This window comes from Onychomys torridus, chromosome 13, assembly GCF_903995425.1.
Source record: "Onychomys torridus chromosome 13, mOncTor1.1, whole genome shotgun sequence".
Taxonomy (NCBI): domain Eukaryota; kingdom Metazoa; phylum Chordata; class Mammalia; order Rodentia; family Cricetidae; genus Onychomys; species Onychomys torridus.
In genome coordinates this window covers 20,826,947-20,849,412 of record NC_050455.1, presented here as the reverse complement: position 1 = coordinate 20,849,412, position 22,466 = coordinate 20,826,947, and the positions used below count along the sequence as shown (strand labels likewise).

The 22,466-nt window shown below is 37.8% G+C and overlaps 1 protein-coding gene across 2 annotated transcripts in view; it reads left to right on the top strand.

Annotated features, from left to right (window-relative positions):
- Rit2 (Ras like without CAAX 2) overlaps nt 1-22,466 on the top strand; it is a 317,425-nt gene that overhangs the window by 32,750 nt on the left and 262,209 nt on the right. The window lies entirely within an intron of this gene.

Here is a 22,466-nt window from a genome sequence, read left to right as displayed (position 1 = left end):
CAACCTACTCCTCTTCATCTCAGTTTCTACCTCTATTTCAAGCTCTGTTCAGATATCCAAAGGTCTACTAAAGTCAAGACATACTTTAAAAGTTTTGATTTAGGCTGAAGTGAAGAGGCTGAATTATGAAAATGTTCTGTAGGACACGTAGTCAGTGATGATCCATAGTTCCATCAGAGTGTGAAAGCAGCATTGCATGGACAGATGATGACACAGTGATCCCAAATGCTCCAGATTCATTTAGAAGAACAAAAGTATTGGGCACTTTGAATTTCCTTCACACTTTTGTGCTGTTACTTTTTGATAAAAGGACTAATCTAATGTAGTGAACAGTAGGCTGTGGTAGTTTCTTTCCAAATAGTTATATGGTGGACTCTAAAAGCTGTCAGTAAAGTGAAACAGAACCAAGCAAATAGAAGTGCTCATCTGTTGTTAGAGTTTTCCTGCCTGGCCCACAGACAGGACAAATCTCTCTTACCCGCCAGGCCCATAGACACTCAGAACCAACCAAGTAAACACACAGAAACTTACATTGCTTACAAACTGTATGGCCGTGGCAGGCTTTTTGTTATCTACTTCTTCTATCTTAAATTAACCCATTTCTGTTAGTCTATACTTTGCCATGTGGCTTGTGGCTTACCGGTGTCTTTACATGTTGCTTCTCATGGCAGTGGCTGGCAGTGTCTCCCCCACAGCCTCCCACTTCCCAGAATTCTCTTTTCTCTTGTCCCGCCTGTACTTCCTGCCTGGCCACTGGCCAAACAGCATTTTATTTATACAGAGCGATATCCACAGCACTCATCAGTTGACCTAGGAGGCTTTGTTTGACAAAAAAATAGTGAAATAATGAGCTGTCAGCAGATGGGACATATAGGACATTCAGTTACCCAATTAAGAAACCCCTTCTTTTGTAGGTAGCTGAAATGTGGCCCATTGTGTAGTCCCACACTCAACTTTTAAGCAGTTATGTCACATTTTTAGTTAGCAAAGCAATTTAGACTAAAGTCACCTTTAAAATTCAGATACTCATGGTCTCCATTAAAGGGCTTGGAAGGAGAAGGGGATGAGCATTCCAGAGAATATCCTAAGCAAAGAAAGGATCTGAACTCATGGTTTCCCATTTGTCTCATGCCTGTGGGTCCTCAGTTGGTGTGAATGAAAGAATAAGAATGTATGGAAAGTTTCTTCTTTTTTTCCCCCTAGTTGTGTTACTTCCGATGCAAAATCAGTTATATAGCCACCTTGCCGGGTAGGGGAGGTTGTAACAATCCTGAGGAAATGTGATTCAAACAAGCAGAAAGGGTACATTGTGGATACTACACAAAAAGAAAGGGTACATTGTGGAAATCCAGCAGCTGGCTCAGCAATCCATCCATCCATCCTAGCTACTGAGCTGGAGCTGATGCCTATCTCATCAACTGCATTGACTGATCCACCCCAGCTGAAGCCTTATGACTTTAATTTGCTGAACACTTGAAGATTTGCTTTCTATTTATCTACAAGAATGACGGTTCCCTTTCAGCTCTATATCCTCATAAAAACCATAAAAGAACTTAGCTTGAAGTGACTGACTAGACTGCTAATTCTGTTTAGCCTTAGAAATAAACTAGTTTGAAAGAAAATGCAGAAAAAATAATTAAAATTCTGAAATTTTCTTAAAATTGAAATTCTACAAATTGTGAGATATGTGAAGAAACACTTTGCAAATTGACCATTTTTATTACAGTCAAGTTGAGTAAAATTAAGATTGTAACTAAAAAAATATAGTTACACACACACACACACACACACACACACACACACACACACATATATATATATATATATATATATATATATATATATATAAATTATATATATGATGCCTCCTTTCTAGCCATTGGGCTTAAAGTAATTTCTTTGAATGTCTATTGCCACATCTAGAATAATTCTCTAAACACAGAAAATAAAATAGGGGGGTTATGGAGGAAACCAATGATCCTGAAACCATTTGTGAACTATCAATTAATGTGGTCTAAAACCTTAAGAAAACATTACATATAATTTGTCAGAAAAGAATGTGGCTCCTGCAGCTCAAACTTTTGATATTATCAGCAGCATCCGAGGTAATTGTTCTTCTTACAGGTAATGTAGGACCAATTGTCATTTCTCCTGGTGAAAAAACCAACAGGCAGTGTTAACAAACCATAGTTTACAGAGTGTAATGGAAGGAAATTATTTCTTTTTTCTTTTCTTTTTTTTTCTTTTTCTTTTTCTTTTTTTTTTTTTTTAGACCAGGTTGGCTTTGAACTCAGAGATCCACTTATGAATGTTGAGATTAAGTTGTGCACCACCACTGTCCAGTAAAAAATATTTCAATACAAATAAAAATGTTCCTGTTTGTCCCATTTAAATCTAAGACCTCTGAGCTGAGAACCCATACAAGGTCTGAGTAGATGGCTGGGGAGCCACGTCGCCGGGAGCAGACATCATAATTAAATCCACAGTGGTCAGTGATACTTAAAGCCAACTAACACAAGAGCTTCAAAAAGTGGGTCCTCGGGACTTTGAAAGTATTTATTTTTAATTCCAGAGAAACAAGCCACTAAAGCCTGCTTTCAGGTTAGAAACTCTCCTTAGAGGACTGCAAAATCCAAGCAGTCCCAAAACCAACATTCCTTTTGTTTCTCAGCTACTTTGTTTCTGGGTCATGCTCTGTACCAGTTTAGGAAAAATATGAGCTGAAAAATAAGAAGCTTACCTAAATTTATGAGAAGCAAGTGACTGTTACCACATCATCCAGATCTACAATAGACATTTGGCTGATTGGGCTAGTGTGTTTCTCACGGTATTATTCTTCTGTAAAAAAGGGTACTCTGATTCTTTCAGCTAAATGTACTCATTGTGTTGGAGAATTCTTCACATAATGATGGATGCACTTAATGAATACTGTGGTTGAGAGCCAAAATATGTTTTCATGTAAATAACAAGATCAGGAAAGCTGCCTTTCTGCTCCCTTCTGCATTCACTCTGGTTAAAATGCGCCCAGTGTGACCTGAGAACAAGGGTGAGTCTTCAGTCCCTGGTCACATTCGTTCATCTAATAGCGCTTTATCTTTGGTATTTGGTACAGTCCTCAGCATTCAGAGACTCAATGGTTTGTCAGATGGAGTCAAATTGCCACTTTTTAATTACTTTCTGCATTAATCTGAATGAAGAAAACCATACGATCAAAGCAGGTTATGTCTTCTGTAGTACTTTTAAGAAAAGGAACTTACTGTAGATATGGTTTATCCTTTGTCCACTCACTCAACATATATATTTGAGTATCTGTCGAAGACTGTCATCTTTTGCAATTGACAGACTTTGTAGTTTAGTATAAACATATGATGAGCTATGTTGTATAATATATAACATAATAAAAGCACTGTGATAAAAATAGGACAAAGGAGTGATGGGGAGTTACTATCTGATGTAAGGATGCCCTCTGAGAGGAGACCAGAGGAACGTAGGGGGAAAGATCTGTGAGTATCTGGAGAAAGGCTACTCCAGAAAGGGGCGTCATTGAGGAATTATGCCACAAGTACAGCAATGACTAGTTGAGAGAGGACATGAGGCTTGGTCTTGACATTTAAATTCTTTTTCAAAATAGGGTTTCTCTGTGTAACCACTCTGGCTGTCCTGGATCTCGCTCCGCAGACCAACCAGGCTGGCCTCAAACTCACAAAGATCCCCTGCCTCTGCCTTCTGAGTGCTGGGATTGAAGGTGTGTGCCACCGTTGCCCACTGCTATTTAAATTTTATATGAAGTATCAGAAGAAACCATTGAATAAATTTTCTTAATAAGGTGGTATTACTGCATAGAAAGCCTGCAGATAGGTTAAGGCAATGGCAAAGCGGGTTGGGTCATTACAGAGATGAGCAGGTTCCCACTGGAATTAAAAATATAATGCCAATTCATTAAATTTCCAAATTGGTGGAAATAACCCGAAGAATTATTTACAAGAAGTTGAGTTTAGGGAACATCATATAATCATGCACCCATTCCCAATATAAATCAAAGCCTGTAATATTTGTAATATTCCTCTTAGAATCTCTGTCCTTTTTTGAACTCCTAAAGGATAACTTTTAGCCACATCAATAATTCCAGCTGTACCAGTTGCAAACAACACTTGCATACAATAATCAATGGCTAGTATCTTTAACATAATTTTTTTTATTGATTCTTTGGGAATTTTACATCATGTACCCCAATCCCTCTCATTTCCCAGTCCCTACACATCTGTCCCTCACCCCTGTAGCACCTTCCCTCCAAAAAAATTGTAAAAAATGTTAATTAAAAACAAACCAAACAAAACCCCACTTGGCTCTTTGGTCTTTCCCGCCTCTCCAACACCTCTTCATTCATCTTAGTGGCATTGGTGTGTTACAAGGGACATGTGGCATGGGAGCTGTGGTGTGTCACACAGTATACCCTTTTGTCCACTCAGCTTTACTTGCAAATATCCATTGCACTGAATTATTGGTTTGGTTCAAGGGCTTTTGCTTCTGGTACTCCATCAATACTACCTTCATCAAAGCTCCTCTTGGATATTTTGATCCTGCAGCTATGGTTTGGCAGGACTGGTCCCTTCAGGCACTCTGGCAGGTCATAGATGGGTAGATGTTGGGGTGGGACAACTCAAAGCCCAGGATGTGGGTCTGGGTGGTAGCTGATTTGGTCAGTCTGGGTTTTGAGACGGAAAGATTATGAGAACTTTTAAAGTTAGACTCACTGCATTTTAAAGTTAGACTCAGTGCATTTTGCATTATGATATGTGTGCAAGCCCATGGAGACAGGGGGATGGAATGTGGGGGTTTTAACAAAACGGCTCCCAAAGGCACATATGTTTGAAAACTTGGTCTTCAGTTGGTAGAACTGTTTGGAAAGCTCTCATCTACTGCTCTAGCACCATATCTGCCTGCCTGGTGCCATACTACCTGCTGTGATGGCCATAGACTCCACTAATCTCTACAACTGTGAGCCCTAGTTAATTGCTCTTTTTAAGTTGTCTTGGTCCTGGTATTTTGTCACTGTCACTGAGAAATGCAATGTGGTTCTCTGAAGCTTTTCTCTGTGATATTACCCCAATTAACTGTAGGACCACAAACAGTTAACCTCTTATGTCAATGCTCCATTTACCCATCTCTACTTATTCCAGAAATTCACTATGAGTCTTATCCACATATGCTTCTTCAAGAAACATGGGGAGGCCCAGTGCCTAAACTAGTTGACAAACCTCATCTTATATATCCTCTGAATTATTCAGCTACTGGGTTATCAGATAATAGAACTGCCTTTGTAGGTCACAATGTCAGCCAAATTGTTAGGTGTGTATTTTGTCTGCCAACACAGGCTGCAACTAAGTATGATTTCATACATGTGACATGTACAAGTTAAAACTTAATTCACTATATTCTCTCCAGTATTTCCTCTTCTCAGTGTATTCTCATTCTCAATGGACATTTATTTCAGAAGTTGGAAGCAGTTCATGATTAATTTCCTTTCAGTAACTTCCTGGTCTTATTGGTGACCATTTTACTTCTTGAATATAATTTTTCATTATTCCGTGATTTATCATTATTTTCAGTGCCCTATTCCAGAGACTCATCAACACTTTGAGAAATATCCCTAAATCCCTTTACCTTCCAATGTGACTATTTCTTTCCTCGGAGTTATCTTATTAAAATGTTAAGTCAACTATGTCATTCCTGGCTCCTGGGGCTCAAGGGCTCATCAGGATTAAAGACAAAGTTGGCTGCTTAACAGCTTGATTAATTTGTTACAACCACAGGGATCCAGTTGTGGTCTACTTTCTAGCCTTTGTTCTAAACAATCCCTGATTTAATTTCCCCTTTAGTAATATCAAAAGAACATTTGCCTATACTATCCTTTCTTCTTTAAAAGATCCACTCCTTCCCTACACACACATACCATATGTTTACTCATTGTTTCTATTCCTTAAGACTTAGCCCAGGGACTCAGTCATTTTTTTGCCTTAAGTTGTATGAAATAGCATAACTTTGCTTTGCCTATTTCTCTACCACTGTATCTTTATAGTTTGTTACTCTTGTATGTCAAGAGGTTTTCTCTAGTTAGACTATGAACTTCTTTATAAAAGAACCATGCATTTTCTTTGCTTCTCTTAGCCTCTGGGAGTTAATGAGAACATAGTCATAGTACTTTGCTAAGTGATAGAATGACTTAATGATTAAGCTGTTTCAAAGGTTTCCCAAGGTATCCTTTAATTTTATTATTATTTTGCTTGGTCAGTTAACTCAGTTGCTTAGAGTGTGGTCCTAATATCCAAGTAAGAGGTTTCTTTCTTTCTTTCTTTCTTTCTTTTCTTTTCTTTCTTTCTTTCTTTCTTTCTTTCTTTTTCTTTTACTTTTTTTTCATTGTTGTTTTTGTTTTGTTTTGTTTTTTGAGACAAGTTTTTGTTGTGTAACCAGGTGACAGGTTTCTTTATAACATTTTTTTTTTGTACACAGTTTTGGTTAATTCTTTAACCCAGTGTTTCTCAACCTGTGGGCCACAATCCTTTTTGGGGGGGGTCAAATAGCCCTTTCATAGTGGTCACCTAAGACCATCAGAAAACACAGATATTCATATTATAATTGATGACAGTTGCAAAATTACAGTTATGAAGTAGCAATGAAAATAATTTTATGGTTGGGATCACCACAACATGAGGAACTGTACTAAAGGGTTGTAGCATTAGGAAGGTTGAGAACCATTGCTTTAACTCATTCCTCTCTTCTAGATATTTTTTCTCATCTGTAAATTGTATGTTTTCACTCCCAGTGTTCCCCTCCAGATGAACTTCTCTGGGATAGTTCTTCTGGATAGCAACAGTTCTATATTTGCTTTAAACTCTAATGGCCCCGGATTATCTATGAGACAGCGTTTCTTAATAAAATTTATAAGCATTTGCGTATACAGAGGCTAGAATTTGATGCTGAATATCTTCCTCAGTAGCTCTCCAGCTTATTTTTAAAGGCAGAGTCTCTCACAGAGCCTGAAGCTCATGTTCATTAGAAAGCTGGCTAGCAAGCCTTTGAGATCTCCCTCTCTCTACTCCTCTTGGCAGTTCATGCAGCCGAATCCACTTTTATGTGGATATTGGGGATCTGAACTCATTTCCCAGCTATTTTCTCAGCAACTCAATTTAATTATTTTTTGAAAAGTCATAAAACATTAAGTATGAGAACTTGTTGAAAGTTAAAACCCTCTGTCACACAATTCAAGTGCTATATTAATCTGACATAATTTCACAGCCTTAGTGCAAATACTGCTCTCTAAAAAGGCCTTTACCATTATTTTATTCTATGTATGTCAACTATAGTTTCTAGTTTAGTCTTTATTTATATATCTAAGATTCCCCCTGCCTGACAGCTCTGCCTTTCTAAATGCTCTTTTTCCTGTCATCGTTCAGAACCTATGTTTTCTGGAGCTGGTTAGAAGCACTGATTGCTCTACCAAAGGACCTGGGTTCAATTTCCAGCACCCATTTGGCACCTAATAAGCATCTGAAGCTTCAGTCCCAGGGCATCCAACACCCTTTTCTGGCTTCCACAGGCACTGCAAGCATGTGGTGCACAGACATACATGTAGGCAAAAATACTCGTATATGTAAAATAAGATAAAAAAAATTGATAAATTCCCCCAGGTCTCTCTTTGCAAATGTTTTTACAGTTGCAGTGAGTGGAAGTCACATAGTTCTGTTTTCTTTTCCCTTTATATTATTTATCAGTTAATCCCTAACAGCATGCAAATGGGTCTATATAGCATTTTGTACTCTATAAACTCAAAGGGTCAGGGTGGGTGAGTTAGTGGAAAAGAATGAAATAGATAAACCTCTTAATTATTTGTTAGGGTACCTGTGGTTGGACTAGCTCAATGTAGAGCACTTGCCCAAAATGTGTGAGTCCCTGGCTTTTGTTGTTTATAACACAATACAACATGTGACTAAATAAAATAATGGCACACATGTAAATGACTAAAAAGAACATTGTAAGGTAGAAAATTCCACTTAATGTTTATCCACCAAAGAGCATAGACATAGAACAATGAAACAGCCCAGCTAAAATGGAACTAGTCCTTATCTTGCTATTTATGTGTTTGAGAAAGACCAAGGAGAGGCAGAACAATGTTTATTATAGGAAATTCCAGAAAAACACAATATGTCATAAAAATTTACCCTTTAAATTATTATGAAGATTATAGAAAATAAAATTTTGCTGAAACTATAGTGTGGCATCTGGCCAACCATCTTGCTTAGTGAAAATGAGAATTTAGCTCTGATTATGCATTTTGAAATTGTCTCTAGAAGATCCGTTGTTTTGTAGAACTTAGTTATAAAAGTCATCCCTGTATTAAAATGTAATCCATGAGCACAAATGAAAATTGCTCCAGAAATTCATATTGCACTTGTGTTTTATGGGCTTCCTGCTCCCTTCTGATCCATGTGTTGTGTTCTGTCCAATACCGTATCCCTTTCCTTAATCTCTCTGTTATTCTTGTGGAAAGGCACTGTTCAGTAATGAGTTGTAAAGAGACATTTGTCACTTCTAAAATGCTCATTACTTAGAGTTAGTGAGTAAGGAAATTATGCTAGCTACTAGTAACAAATGCACTTTCCTGTCTTCTGACAAAGCCTTGCATCATTCTAACTGAAAACAGATGCTTAAAATAAGATTTTTGTCTTCTCTTCTCTATATATGTTTATATAATACCAAAGTATGTTTATAAGTAGATGGATTATTAGTTAATTGCTGTATTTTTTCTCTAATTGGGAAGTTACATCAAATAATTAATTAAGAATTTTAATGTCTTTATCCAAGTTTGAACTTAATGACAAGGTTTATCTTGTAGCTTTGACCTGGAAGTACCACCACCATTGAGGCTTTGGTAACTGTCACACGTACAAGGCAGAGCTGAGACAGGACCCCCAAGATCTGAGATCTGAATGGGCCGGCTCTTTTGGTTCCTGGATCCTGGACGCTGGAGGTAGACTAAGCAGAATTCTCCAGAGAACATCGCTGGACTGCGCTACACCTTTCCCAGACCCTGTAACCTATCCCTTCACTTAAAGTGTTCAAAAAAAGTCATTTGTACTTCATTGACTTTCATCTTCAATTAAATGAGATAATCACAATTGCCGACATCATCAGCCTGCTGTGAGAAGAAGATGAAGAAATGCTTCCATACATTTTGGAAAAGTTAAAGCAGTTTCAACTGCTATCAAGAGATCACCCAAACCATAGGTGGATGAACCCAATATGAGTAACAAGGCTTACCATATTTTACATTGTGGAGATGGTTTTGTAAAGAGGATATTCTTGTAAATTAAGCGTTATCCTCAGAGATTTTCTTGGCTGAAAATGTACCACTGAGGCCAGGAGATGATGTATTGAGTCCCCTAGGACTGGAGTTGCATATATGGAGCCTCTGTGTGGATGTTGGGAACTGAACCCAGATTGTAACAGCAGTAAGTGCCCTGGACCAATCTTTCCAGTCTTGGGACTGAGTTTTAATTGGAACAAAAGATTCAGTCCTTCAATGAAACAGGATTCCTAAATGTGGATGTGTGAACAACACAGCTTCAGAATGTGTGCAACAAACAGTGATACCATTAAAAGGAGGATTAATAAAAGGAACAATGACTTGAAACTGAGCTCAGTATAAATGAGATCACAGCATTCCTTACAGAACAAATAATAGAAAAATGAAAACTAAGATTTAGAAAATACAAAGATATCAATAAAAATATAAACCAACAAGCAAAAATTTTTTTTTTCATTAGGGTTATCATGTATTTGGTGATAGCCTCATGGTGAATTGAGATTTCTGGAATTAGGAGGATACCATCATTGCCTTTGCCTAGATGCCCACACTCCACTAATCTGATTATATTCTGTTTATTTCTATTCTAAATTTGTAATCACTTGATGAGGGTATTCACCTCATCAGACTTTATTGACTGACAGGGAAGCTATGAAATCTTATTTCTTCTCCAATGCTGTCACCACAAAGGTTGTAAGTTGTCACTGCATCTCTCAAAGCCTCTGGATAGCTGTAAAGTAAGGGGTTGCTATCAGAACATGCTTTCCATTATAAGGGTTTATATTTGAATAACAAGCAGTTGGCATCCTATGATTTCCACTAATATCAATTCCTAGCACTGTGGGTACCTAGCATACATGTCTTCATATTCGTGGGTCATGCATGACCTTTTGACTTAACATGCCTAGTTTGTCTGTTTGGTAACATAATGAAAGAAGCTGTTAAGACTTAATTTTGAATAAGAGTGCTTTAGTCTTTATTACTTGTTAATCTTATAGACTGTCACTTAAGTACTAAATAATCTTATCATAATATTTAGAAATAAAGTGATACTGTAAATAAAAGAAAACAACCTGCATGAAAATGACTTTTAATGTTTTTTTGAGACAGGGTTTCTCTGTGTAGCTTTGTGCCTTTCCTGGAACTCACTTGGTAGCCCAGGCTGGCCTCGATCTCACAGAGATCCACCTGCCTCTGCCTCCCGAGTGCTGGGATTAAAGGCGTGCGCCACCACCACCATCCGGCGACTTTTAATGTTTTTGAGTTCGATTTCATGTTGGAAAAAATTACTAAAAGTGTTGACAAAAGTTTTTCAACAATCTTAAAATGATTTGCAAAACCATAGTTAACTAAGCATTTCAGATCAATATGCCAATGGCTTAGAGTCGGTCGTCCACAATCATTGCTTTCTAGTGAAAAAATTATTGGTGGGTCTTAGGTTTTAGATTTCCTGCATATAAACCAAAACATAGTATATTTTAAGCTCTAAATGCTCAGTGGAGGAGCAAATCAGTTCAGTAATCATGGGCAAGTGATTTCACCAACTCAAGATGTGGACTTGTACTTTGGTAGCTGTCTGGGGACAAAAGTTTTAGACAAAGATATGAAGAATCTCAAACTTTCCAGCCTGACTATAATGTAATTATTCCAATTTTATTTATTCAAATTTGTAAAATATATTATTGTTCTTTTCTTCATATCTCCTATTACTTGATAATCATTTTCCTAAAGAATGATTTCATTTATAATTTATTTTGTATAATTTGGCTCAAACAAGCTCCACAATAAATTAAACTTCTTGCCATTGCTATACCCTTCAAAGAAATCATGTGCCTGCCAGAGCCATCTTTCTTTTTCTTTTTTTATTAAAAGTAGATTTTTTTTCTCACATAATATACCCTGATTACTGTTTCCCCTCCCTTCTTTCTTCCTAGTTCCTTTCCATCACACCTCTCCTCCCATGCTCTTTCTGTCTTCCATTGGAAACAAACAGCCTTCTAAGGTATTATAATATGATATAGTAAGATAGGAGAGGATAAGATAGGAGAGGATACAAAAACCTAACACATCAGAATAGGTCAAAAGAAACAAAAGAAAGGAAAGAGCCCAAGAAAAGGCATGAGAAACAGATATAGACACAGAGACCCACAGGTTCACACACTCAGGAATTCCAATAAAAACACTGAGCCAGAAGCCACAATCAATATACAAAGGCAGAAAGAAAGAAGAAAAATTCTATAAATAAAATTTAAAAAAGTAAGAATGGAAAAGCCTGGACATGCCATTATGACAAGAAACCTCCAAAGATGCCATTGCGTTCACTTTCTATTGGCATCTAATACTGGGCTTAGGGGTGTACTCTTAAAAATTGTTTGTTTCCCCAGTGATATGCCTTTGGAGAAAACTAAATTTTTCCCTGCAAGTCAGTACCAATTAGAGATAGCTTCTGGGTTAGAGGTGTGTGTGTGTGTGTGTGTGTGTGTGTGTGTGTGTGTGTGTCCACTTCTCTTTTGAGCTCTAGGGCTGCATGTGGTGCAGACCTGTTCAGGCCCTGTGCATGCTGCTTCAGTCAGAACCATCTTTTCAATATGTCTCTTGGCTTTATCTTGTCCTCAGAGTTTCCCATTAACAAATAAGAACAGGATCTTCAGATGGCTCAGCAGGTGTATTGCTCTTTCAGAGGACTGGAGCTCGATCCCCAGCATCCACTCCAGGCAGCTCACAAATGCCTGTAACTCCATCTCTCCATATAATCTATAGCACTGGCTTCCAAGGGCATCCACACTCATGTGCACATATCCATGCACAGACGCAAACACATACATGAGTAAAAATAAAATAAATCTTTAAAAAATATTTGATGATTTTATTCTAAATTTTCTTTAATGAAATTCATAATGCACTCTCCCCACTTCCCTTTCTCCTCACTGTTATCTACATCATTATTGAGATAGAATTCTTTCATTTAATCAATACTTTGTTATTCTGAAGTCTCATTTTCTTATAGAATTGCTCTCTCTTTTTAATACCCCACATGGATAAGACATCGCCAACTCACACTCTTTTGAAGTATCTAGGGCTGCACACATAACTTAATGAATATTCAACACTGTGTAACAGTGTTTACTTCAAACAAGTTGAGGTTGTTTTTACATTATAACTATAGAAAATAAAGCCCACCAAAACAGATTTTAGCTTCAAAGAATGTGGAGTACAGGTAGTATCAAGACAGACAGAAACTGGATAAGAGAAGGATGGAAGGACAAAACTAGATGTCTTTGGTGCCTGGAAGCAAAGAATGCATATTTACTCTAAAGCTTTTGAAAGGATAATGAGGGGATTGTTGTACATCACACAGCCCACTAATCAATTGACCTATACACATGTTAGACAAAAACTAAAAAGGATCCATGCATCTATTCTGGAATAAAAAAAAAATGTCTAAATAAAAAAATGTCTAAGAAGTTCCCAACTCCAGGAGGAATTCATAGTATAGGTTGAGAAATAACATCTTTTTCCTGGAACTAAAACAATTTCAATGAATAAATCATCAAAGTTATGCAATCTAATGAACTTTCCAGAAGTTCAAAGTACGATAAAATAATATGCTGCAGAAAAACTTCGCGTGAGTTCTGTGCCTATGAAATCCTAACACAGAATCATTGGAACTCAGTGACATTATAGTAGTCAAATTTCTGACACATGTATTACCTGTAAGGGTTCTTCTTAACTCCTAACGTGGACAAAGTTTGAATGAGGGCTCAATTCACAAATTTGAATATTATGCTCAATGGAATAATAACAGTGATTTTATTGTACAACTCTTAGGTTGTGACGGCTGTGTGACCTCAGGCAATGGTCTTGAAGTTTCTGCAACATTCCACTGACAATTGTATAACAAAAGACAAACACATGTTGCAGTATATCTATGGTTAGATGAGTTAAGGCATGTAAAACCTCTCCAAGAATAGTTGTCACATTGTATGTATTTAATAAACATTAGCAATTATTCTTACTATCATAGGACAATTGTCATGATAACCCTTTTTGGAGAAACATTTCATTCCCTTTTGTTTTTTTTTGGCTCTCTCACCTATGTGCACACTGTGTACAGTTTATGGCCTGAAGAGATGAGCATTCACGTCAAATGGAAAGGGGGCCTTTGGTCCACTAGTTCTGAGGAACATGTGAGAGGAATCTTACTGGTTTAGGCTGACGTATTCTGAAAAAACATGATGCAGTTATTTTCTATGCACTGATTTCCAGTGACAACATGACTTTCTGAGAATTATGTGTGTTCTCCATACTCACACACCATTCAAGAGCTGTGTGTGATACAGCAGTACATCTCAAACTCATCATTGCTTAACTTGCTGCTAAAATTTCCTTTCTGATTTACCCTGCCTTGTTGGAATCTTAGTATTTCATTTCTAGCAAGCTCCCAGCTGAAGCCAGAGTCAGGCTGTTCTTTGAATAATTAGTGAATATAAGCTATTATTTGTGAAATAATAAATCACACATGGACTCTTTCTTGTGCTAGCCAGGTATTCAATTATTCATTCTGTATATGCCCAGGTAATGTTTGCACCAGTGTATATTCAAGTGATTATTTTTATTTAATATAGCCCAAACAAAACAGAACAAAATAAGAAAATATCTTATGTTGTTATAAGTGAAAAATATAATCAGGCTGTGATATTCTAAACATGTTGCACTACAAGGAAGTACTTGTCTCCTAAGCTACTAGTCATTTCATTTTTTTTCTCATTTTAATGTAGTACCATGTTTATTCCTTTATTTGTGTGTGGGGTGCATGATTGCAATTGTATACATGTAGAGATCAGAGGACAATTGGGGAGTTGACTCTCTTTTACCACCATGTGCAACCTGGGTATTGAACTCAGGTTCAATGAGCTTGGCAGCAAGCACCTTCCTTTACCCACAGAGCTGTTGCTCTAGCTCCTTGTCCCTACTGTTATTAGCAATGTTTATTATTAGTATACTATTAGTGTGTGTGTGTGTGTGTGTGTGTGTGTGTGTGTGTGTGTATGCACATGTGTGTGTGCACGGTATGGTATGCATATGCTGAAGTACACATGTGGAAACCAGAGAGCATCTTTCTCATTTAATTACTGATTGAAATGAAAGAATAATAAAAATATCAGATATTATGACAAAAATAAGTATTCCAGGTATAGTTCTGATTTGTTCTATATCTTCATTTTATGCTTCCTTGCTTTTACATATCAAGAGCAATTAGCATAGCGTTTTGTGTTACTTGGGCAAAATAGACCAAAATCCTTCTATTGCTGTTGGCTTCTAAGTTGCTTCTACTTTCTTGGGCCAAGACAGTTGCTACATCACGTAGTAGGTAGCTGTTCCAGCTTTGACCTGGAAATACTATCCCTGGACTGCACCTTACCTCTCCTGGATCCTGTAACCAACCCTTTTATTGGCTGTAAGTTACCCAAAATAAACATCCTTTATAAGTATGTGGAGTTGCCTTGACAATTCCCCACATTAACATCAGCCCCTGATTTAGATGAATATAAACAAAGAAGGGTCAATCCTTTGGTAGTTGACACAATTATTAGATATAGTATCAGCACCTGCATTCCCAGGATCATTTGATGTGCCTGGCCAAGAGAAGAAAACTGCATGATATTACAACCAAAATTTCAATCAATGTTAAGTGTGTTTCTCTTGTGTTAACTACATATTGAATTCCAGTTTAATGCATGCACACATAGCAACTCTTCACCCTGAAACAGTTCCAAAAGCTCTATGCCTGGTATTCCCAATTCCTTTACATTATTGTGAATGTGTTGAAAGACGAGATTCATAAATGCCTAAGTTTAATAGAGGCTTGCCTCTTTTCAATGCAAAGTAATTGTTTGAAAGTGTGTAGTGCTATTTGGAAAGAAAATCCCAGAGATGAGGTTGACAGGTTTATGGCAACAGCCCTTGTCTTATTTGCAGTAACTCATTTTATGTATAGTGTTCCACATTAGGAAAGCCAAGGGCGAGAGGCCTTTGTGATTTAACTCTAACAATAAAGGCGATTGCGATATCAAAGAGGGCCCCAAATTGGCTTGCTGATTATAAAATATTAGGGAACAGGAGAAGAAATGTGGGGGAGTGCCTATAATAAATATGAATAAATCTTTTTATTAGCTATTTTCCTTCCTTAATAAATAGCTAACTCATGTAGTTTATCCACAAAATGTCTTTGCTGACACTGAATTTATATTACTCCTTGAAAAGGTAGGTTTGCCTGTGGAATCTCCATCATAGGAGCTGGACTAAAGGGCTGCTTTTTCTGAACTCAGACCATGAAAAAGAAAAAAAATCATGAGTGTAGAAAAATATGTTTTGGGGACATTTTAAATGCTACTGATTAGGGCAGTAACAAGACATGGATTTCTTTGTTTGAAGATGGTGATTCAAGGGTTGTAACAATAATGTCTACTCAAAGGCTACTGCCAGGGCCATCACTATGTCAAAACCCAAGGGACTCATCCACCACAAAGCCCTCTCTGATGTTGTTTAAATGTGTTCAGTGCACCAAATCCACCCTCTGAATCTCTGCTGGGTTTGCTTTTTCTTCCCAGTCTTGAGGTTTCAAAATTCTTTATAGCCTTGATGATTTATTTCTTCAATATCTTCAAGGTGTAATAAGATGGCTGTAAAGTGTCAACTGCTTGTTCCACACGTGCCACCACTTACCTGGTCCCACATCAGTCATTTCTCAGCCTAAAATATGATGAGTGTCATGATTTTCTTTAAGCCATGGAACCCTGTAAGTATATATTTCCCTAGGAGAATATCCTTCTGAAAAGATTCCCAATAATCTTTTGCGATAAGTGTTTATTAGTTTTGATGACAAGTCCGCTCAATATTGAGAACAATATTACTTTTGTTGGTCTTCAAATTCAATATGCTGTGGTATCTATGGATTTTACAGGCGTAACTCAGCTTTTTAGATAACTCAGGTCATTTTTAATACCTTGGACATTCTCCTTACTGTAAAATGTTAAGGTGTAGAGAAACTTAATTATACCATCTGTTGTGGTTTGAATAAGAATGACCCCCATAGGTTCATATATTTGAATTCTTAGTCAACAGGAATGGCACTATTTGAGAAGGATTAGGAGGTGTGACCTTGATGGAGGAAGTGTGTCACTGAGGGTGGTCTTGGAGCTTTCAAAAAGCCAGCTCACACTAGGCCCAGCATGGCACTCTCTGTCTCTCTTTCTCTCTCACTGAGAGTCAGTTCTAAGTTACTGCTCCAGTGTTTTTCTGTGTGCTGCCATGCTTCCTGCCATGATAGTAAGGGACCAAGCCTCTGAAACTGTAAGCAAGCCCTCCGTTGAATATTTTCTTTTATAAAACTTGCCTTGGTTGTGGTGTTTCTTCACAACAACAGAACACCAGCTAAGACACCATCACATATGTTATTGTGAAAAAGCTCTGAGTGAGGTTAGCCTTACTGATTATGTAATAACACCAGCTAGATAACTTTTGCTTGTCTACTATGTGGAGACATGTTATGTTGTTTAGCTAACTTCATTAATTCCCACTTTTAAAGTCAAGGATAGACCATGAATAAACATCCACAGGTAGGCCACTAAGATAAACAACAGCAGCAAATAAACTTCCCACAGAATTTACCTTTACAGAATTCTCATATTGAGGTTGCTATTGCTATGGAAGGTAGTGCTAGAACCATAAAGTCCTGTTAGCCCTCAGCAATGTGTCTGCCTGACCATGAACCCAGACACACAACTGACTTCTTTGTGCTCACTTCCTTGCTCATGTGACCTATAAACTGCCTGTGGAATTTATGTTGCTTTGTATCTAAATCTTCCTCTCCTAGACAAACAGCAAGTGCAAAGACAACATAATCAGTGCCCTGTTAAATATCGTTTCTGGAAATTAATGGAGCCATTTATTTAATGTAAGACATGCTCATTCTGTCTTTGTGTTAAGTTTATGTTTTATCAGGTCTTCGACAAAATCATGTGTCTTTGAGTTCATGAAGTTATACTTGGGGTTCTACTAATGTACCACACAGTCCCCTTCCATGGATAATTATTAATATTTTCTATTTAATAATTTTCATTTTTTTTTCTGGAGAATTTGAAGGATATTCCATTTACACTTTCTTACATAGCTGTAGATACACTTTATGGAGAAACCGACGGATTTGCCCTAACTGATTTGCAGCTTCTCACTCTCGGAAACCAGCTGTCAGGCAGCCATGCTCATGCTCCATGGTGCTTCGGTGTCCTGGTGTCCTCTTCATTACCAGACAATCATGGAGGGCTCCCAAGTAACATGGTTCTGGATGAGATCTCACAGTGAGGGCAGAGAATTGTGCTCATTACATAGCTTTTCTTTTTTTCCTTTGATGTTAAAGTTATCATACAAAGTGATGCGTTTCTCCCGTGATACCATCACCATGGTAACAAGAGAGCTGCTGGCTTGAAAGGGAAGTGCTGGCCTTGTCCTGCCTCAAAGTTTCTCAGCATAGCTTTGGGGACAGTGTGGAAGCTGTCTGAGGGGAACTCAGCCTAGGTGAAGGTCTCTATCCTCAGAGATGCTAGGAGAATCTTCCTAATCAAAACAACCAAAAACATTTCCAGACTTTGATCAATACCAAAGCACCCTCTCTGAGACCCAGCAGGCATGGAATGACTCTGGTATGTTATGCTTTACATAGTTCATTCTCAATCTGAAAATCTATCTTCTGGGCTGTAAAGCTGGCTCAATGGTTAAGAGCCCTCACTGCCCAAGAATGAGGACCTGTGTGGAGATGGCAGCACCCACATAACAAGCTAGCTCTGGCCCTGCGTGCCTGTAACTTCAGCACTGATGGGAGACAAAGACAGAAAGATTGATGAGGCCTTCTGCCCGCCAGTCTATCCAAAAGCATCAAGACTCTGCCTCAAAGTCATCAGCAGAGGGTGATGGGGAAGGACACTGGACACCTTCCTCTGGCCTCCCCATTCATGTACAGCTCTGTGCACCCACCCATGTATGTGTGTGTGTGTGTGTGTGTGTGTGTGTGTGTGTGTGTGTGTGTGTGTGTATGTGTTTGTGTGTGCATACACTACACACATCCACCATAGTTATGCATTCAGACATGAAATTAAATAAATGATGGTTAATTTAAAAAGAAAAACGAAGTGATGGGTTTCATCATGTTGTATTCATACAGCTGTGGCATTATACTTTTGTCTGATTTATAGCCTTCCTTCATTACCTTCTTTGTAAGGAAACTATGACTCTTTTTGTTGTTGTTGTTTTGAGCTGAGGATCGAACTCAGGGCCTTGTGCTTGCTAGGCAAGTGCTCTACCACCGAGCTAAATCCCCAACCCGACTCTTTGTTTTTGAAATTGAGATTATTTATATAAATTTCTGAGAAGCAATCACTGATTTGTCAGGGTGTTCTTCTCCCATGAATATAAACTCTGGATTGTTCCAAAGGCAGAGTAAATGTACTCTCAAATTTTACCCAGTAGCTTATGCATAGTAATGCAGTAGATCCACATTACTGCCATATATCTGGAGGGATACCCATGAGCTGAGTCAAGTAACAGAAACGGAAGTGAATCCCATACACAGCACAATTGACAACTCAATGTAGAAGAAAATGACTATGAATAGCAGTAGTGAGCAGCAGCTATTACCACAGTGGCATTTCTCAGATACAATGTATCTTAGATTCATGCTCAGTTTCAGCAACAAGGTTTGAGTGACCCATAGGGATAATAAAATGTGAGGCTAATCCATACCAGAAAAAAAGTGAAGCATAATTTAAGAATTAGAAGGACCAATTTACAATAACAGTAATTTGTTTTAAATTACCAGAAGCTTCTTTTCTACAATTCTAGGAAACACTTTCATTATCAAAGCATCAGGCAGATAGATGAAACAACAACACAGCTTTTAGGACTTCTGTGCAGAGGGCAGGCACCACGGAGCATGAGCATGGGTAACCAATAGCTGTGTGTCCAAGAGTGAACAGAGGCAAAGCAGTGAGGGCTGCTTCTCTAGTAAAGTGTATCTACCGCTGTATAAAAACGGGTACCTGGAATATCCTTCAAATTCTCCAGAAAAAAAGAAAATTGTTCAATAGAAGAGATTAATCATTATCCATGCAAGGGGGCTGCATGGTGCATTGGTAAACACCTCAAGTAACTTCCTGAACACAGAGACACATAATTGTTTTTGTCTGAAGAACTAGTAAAATGTAAACCAAAATACTTATTTTTCACATGCTTTATCTCTTCTTCAGTCGTTATGCAAGGGACATTGACAAGGGGTCCTCCTCAATTAATTATCCTGAGTTTATATGGACCACCATTCTTAATGTGTCAGATACTTAGTTTCTCTTTTGAAATGAGTTACCAGAAATCATCCAATTTATCTCTGAGAAATTTTAAATTAGTCCTTTTCTGAAACTTAGCCATCTTTAGAAACTGCCTGTAAGGATTCTTTGGCCTCATCCTGGTAGTCTGGAAGCCCCAACTGGGTGCTGCGGTCATTTCACTCTGCTTATCTTCAGGTCCCCACACATCTCCAGAAGATGTCAGAGCCTGCACCCACAGATATATTTACAAAAGCTCATTGAGATTTGGGACAGGGGACCAAGTACAGAGAATGTTCAGCAAAGAGACGGTTCTACACGTTTCTTCTCTTTATGTGGAACTGCAAACAGAGTCCTGAGGTGTCCAAATCCTGCTTGATATTCTGTCTTGAGCACACTAAGATAATGGAATGTCATAAAAAGGATGATAGAAAATGATGGAACAGAGTCAAAGTAAACTTAGACTAATGTAGTATAAGCAAAGTTGATTAAATCAAGCATGCAGATTCTGCAGTAGACATATTAATGGCTAGTGGATGCCAGATGCAGTGAAAAGATTTTCTCATGTGGAGTTCAATTCTATGGTAGCATGGAACAAGAACCTATCCTTTATAGTGCTTTAAATATATATAAAAAATACCATTTGGATGTTTATCAATATTTGGTAACACATGTCTTTTTTTTCTTGCCACATTAAAAAACAAAGATTACATTACATTAAATAATGTAATCAGCAAATTTTGTGAGGTAGGTGCTATATGCAAAGAACTGCATTTTGGCAGTATGAAACTATTGAATCTCTGTCACACAACACAGTAAATCACTAAAAATAACAAGAAATGTTCTGCATTTAGTAACTATGATGTGCAAATCTTTAAGTTTACTTCCCCCTCAGCATCTATGTAATTTTCCAATCAATATTTACCCAGTCTACATGTAAGAAAACTACTTTTTAATAATTGTATTTTTATTTTTAAACATCTACTTGATAACATTTTAATTAAAGTCTAATTAAGTCATTTCCCCACTTTCTTTCCCTCCAGCCTTTCCCATCCCCCTTCCTAAGCCCTTCCAAACCCCTCCAACTCTCAAACTGATAGCCTCTTTTACTCCGATGATTATTGTTACATATATGTGCTGGGTAGTTTTATGTCAACATGTCACAAGCTAGAGTCAATGTGGAAGAGGGGACCTCAACTGAGAAAATGACCCCAGCAGAGTGGCCTGTGATCAAGACTTGGGTGAATTATCTTGATTATTGATCTATTTGTGGGGATCTGCCCACTACTGGTAGAGTCGTCCCTGTGCAGATGATCCTGGTTAGTATTAGAAAGTAGTCTTAGCAAAGCTATGAAGAGCAAGCCAGTAAGCAGCACTCCTCTGCGGTGTCTGCCTCAGCTCTTGCCTCCAGGTTCCTGCCCTGTTTCTGTCCTAGTCTGACTTCCCTCATTGATGAACTGTGATGTGTGGACTGGAAGTTAAAATACAGTCTTCGCTCCCCAAGCTGCTTTTGGTCATGGCATTTTTATCACAGCAGTAGAAGCCCTAACAAGGAACATAAATACAAGTTGTTGAGTCTGTTTTGCTGTTTCTATGTATATGGTTTCAAGGGTGACCATTTTGTATTGGATCTGTTAAGGAGCTCATCCCTGGTAGAGGTTAATTCTCTCAGTATTCATTAGTTGCCGGTGTTTCTTTGTCTAGGGGCGGGACCCTGTGGGATTCCCCACTCCCCCCTGCAACTCCTCATCAAAGAAGCTTCTATTTATAGCAAACACAACCACAACTGAACACGATGCAGAGATCAACAGATCCTCAGTGGTCGCATCTGCAGCACATCTCCTGTGGCTCAGGGAACATCTCAGAAGAGGGGTCAGAAAGGTTGTAAGAATCAGAATGCCTAGAAATCTGTTGTGAAGTTTCTCCTCGAACTGGCTGTATAAACAAGACCTGAACAATGACAGTATTAATGAAGAAACTATTGCTGCATGAGTACCCACAAAGGCACAGTGGTCAGTGCCAGTATTCTAAGAACAGGTTAAATGCCTGATGTTGATGTGCAGATGTATTTTTTTCTTAGAATGTCTTAGGCAAATATCCTACCCTCTCCTTTGCTGGAAGTTGGTTATTTATATTGTGAAGATAACGGGCCTTGTAAACAACCTTGCAATAAGGTAAACAAACAATTCTGGGAGTTTTTAATAACAGTCCATACAATTTACGATGGGCTTCATTGTAATTGAAGTACCAGAGCCATACCTGTATAGCCCATGCCCATGGCCTCCACTTCACGTTTCTTATGTATATTGCTCCATTTGTTATTGTTATTAATTTTGGTTACATGTCTTATGTAGCTTAGGCTGATCTTAAATATGTTATGTATCAGATAATGATTTTGAACTCCTGTTTTCAGTTCTGGTTATAGGCTTACACCACTCACTAAGCCTGGATTGGCATTTTATAAACAATTCTGTACCTTGAATCTTGTAAGCAATAAAACCAATCAATCAACGAAATACAGTATTAGTTAAAGCAAAAGGGAAATGCATAAGTACAATGGGCATGAATTAAAACTGAAATTTTATAGAAAGGAAATATAGAGTAGTAAAATATTTCCACAGGAAATAACTCTTAACATGTGTAATTAAATGAAAAGAATGACATAATTTTGCTTATTTAAAAATCTCTAATCTAGTTTTAGAAGCAGTATGTTGTTTGGGTTATCTGGA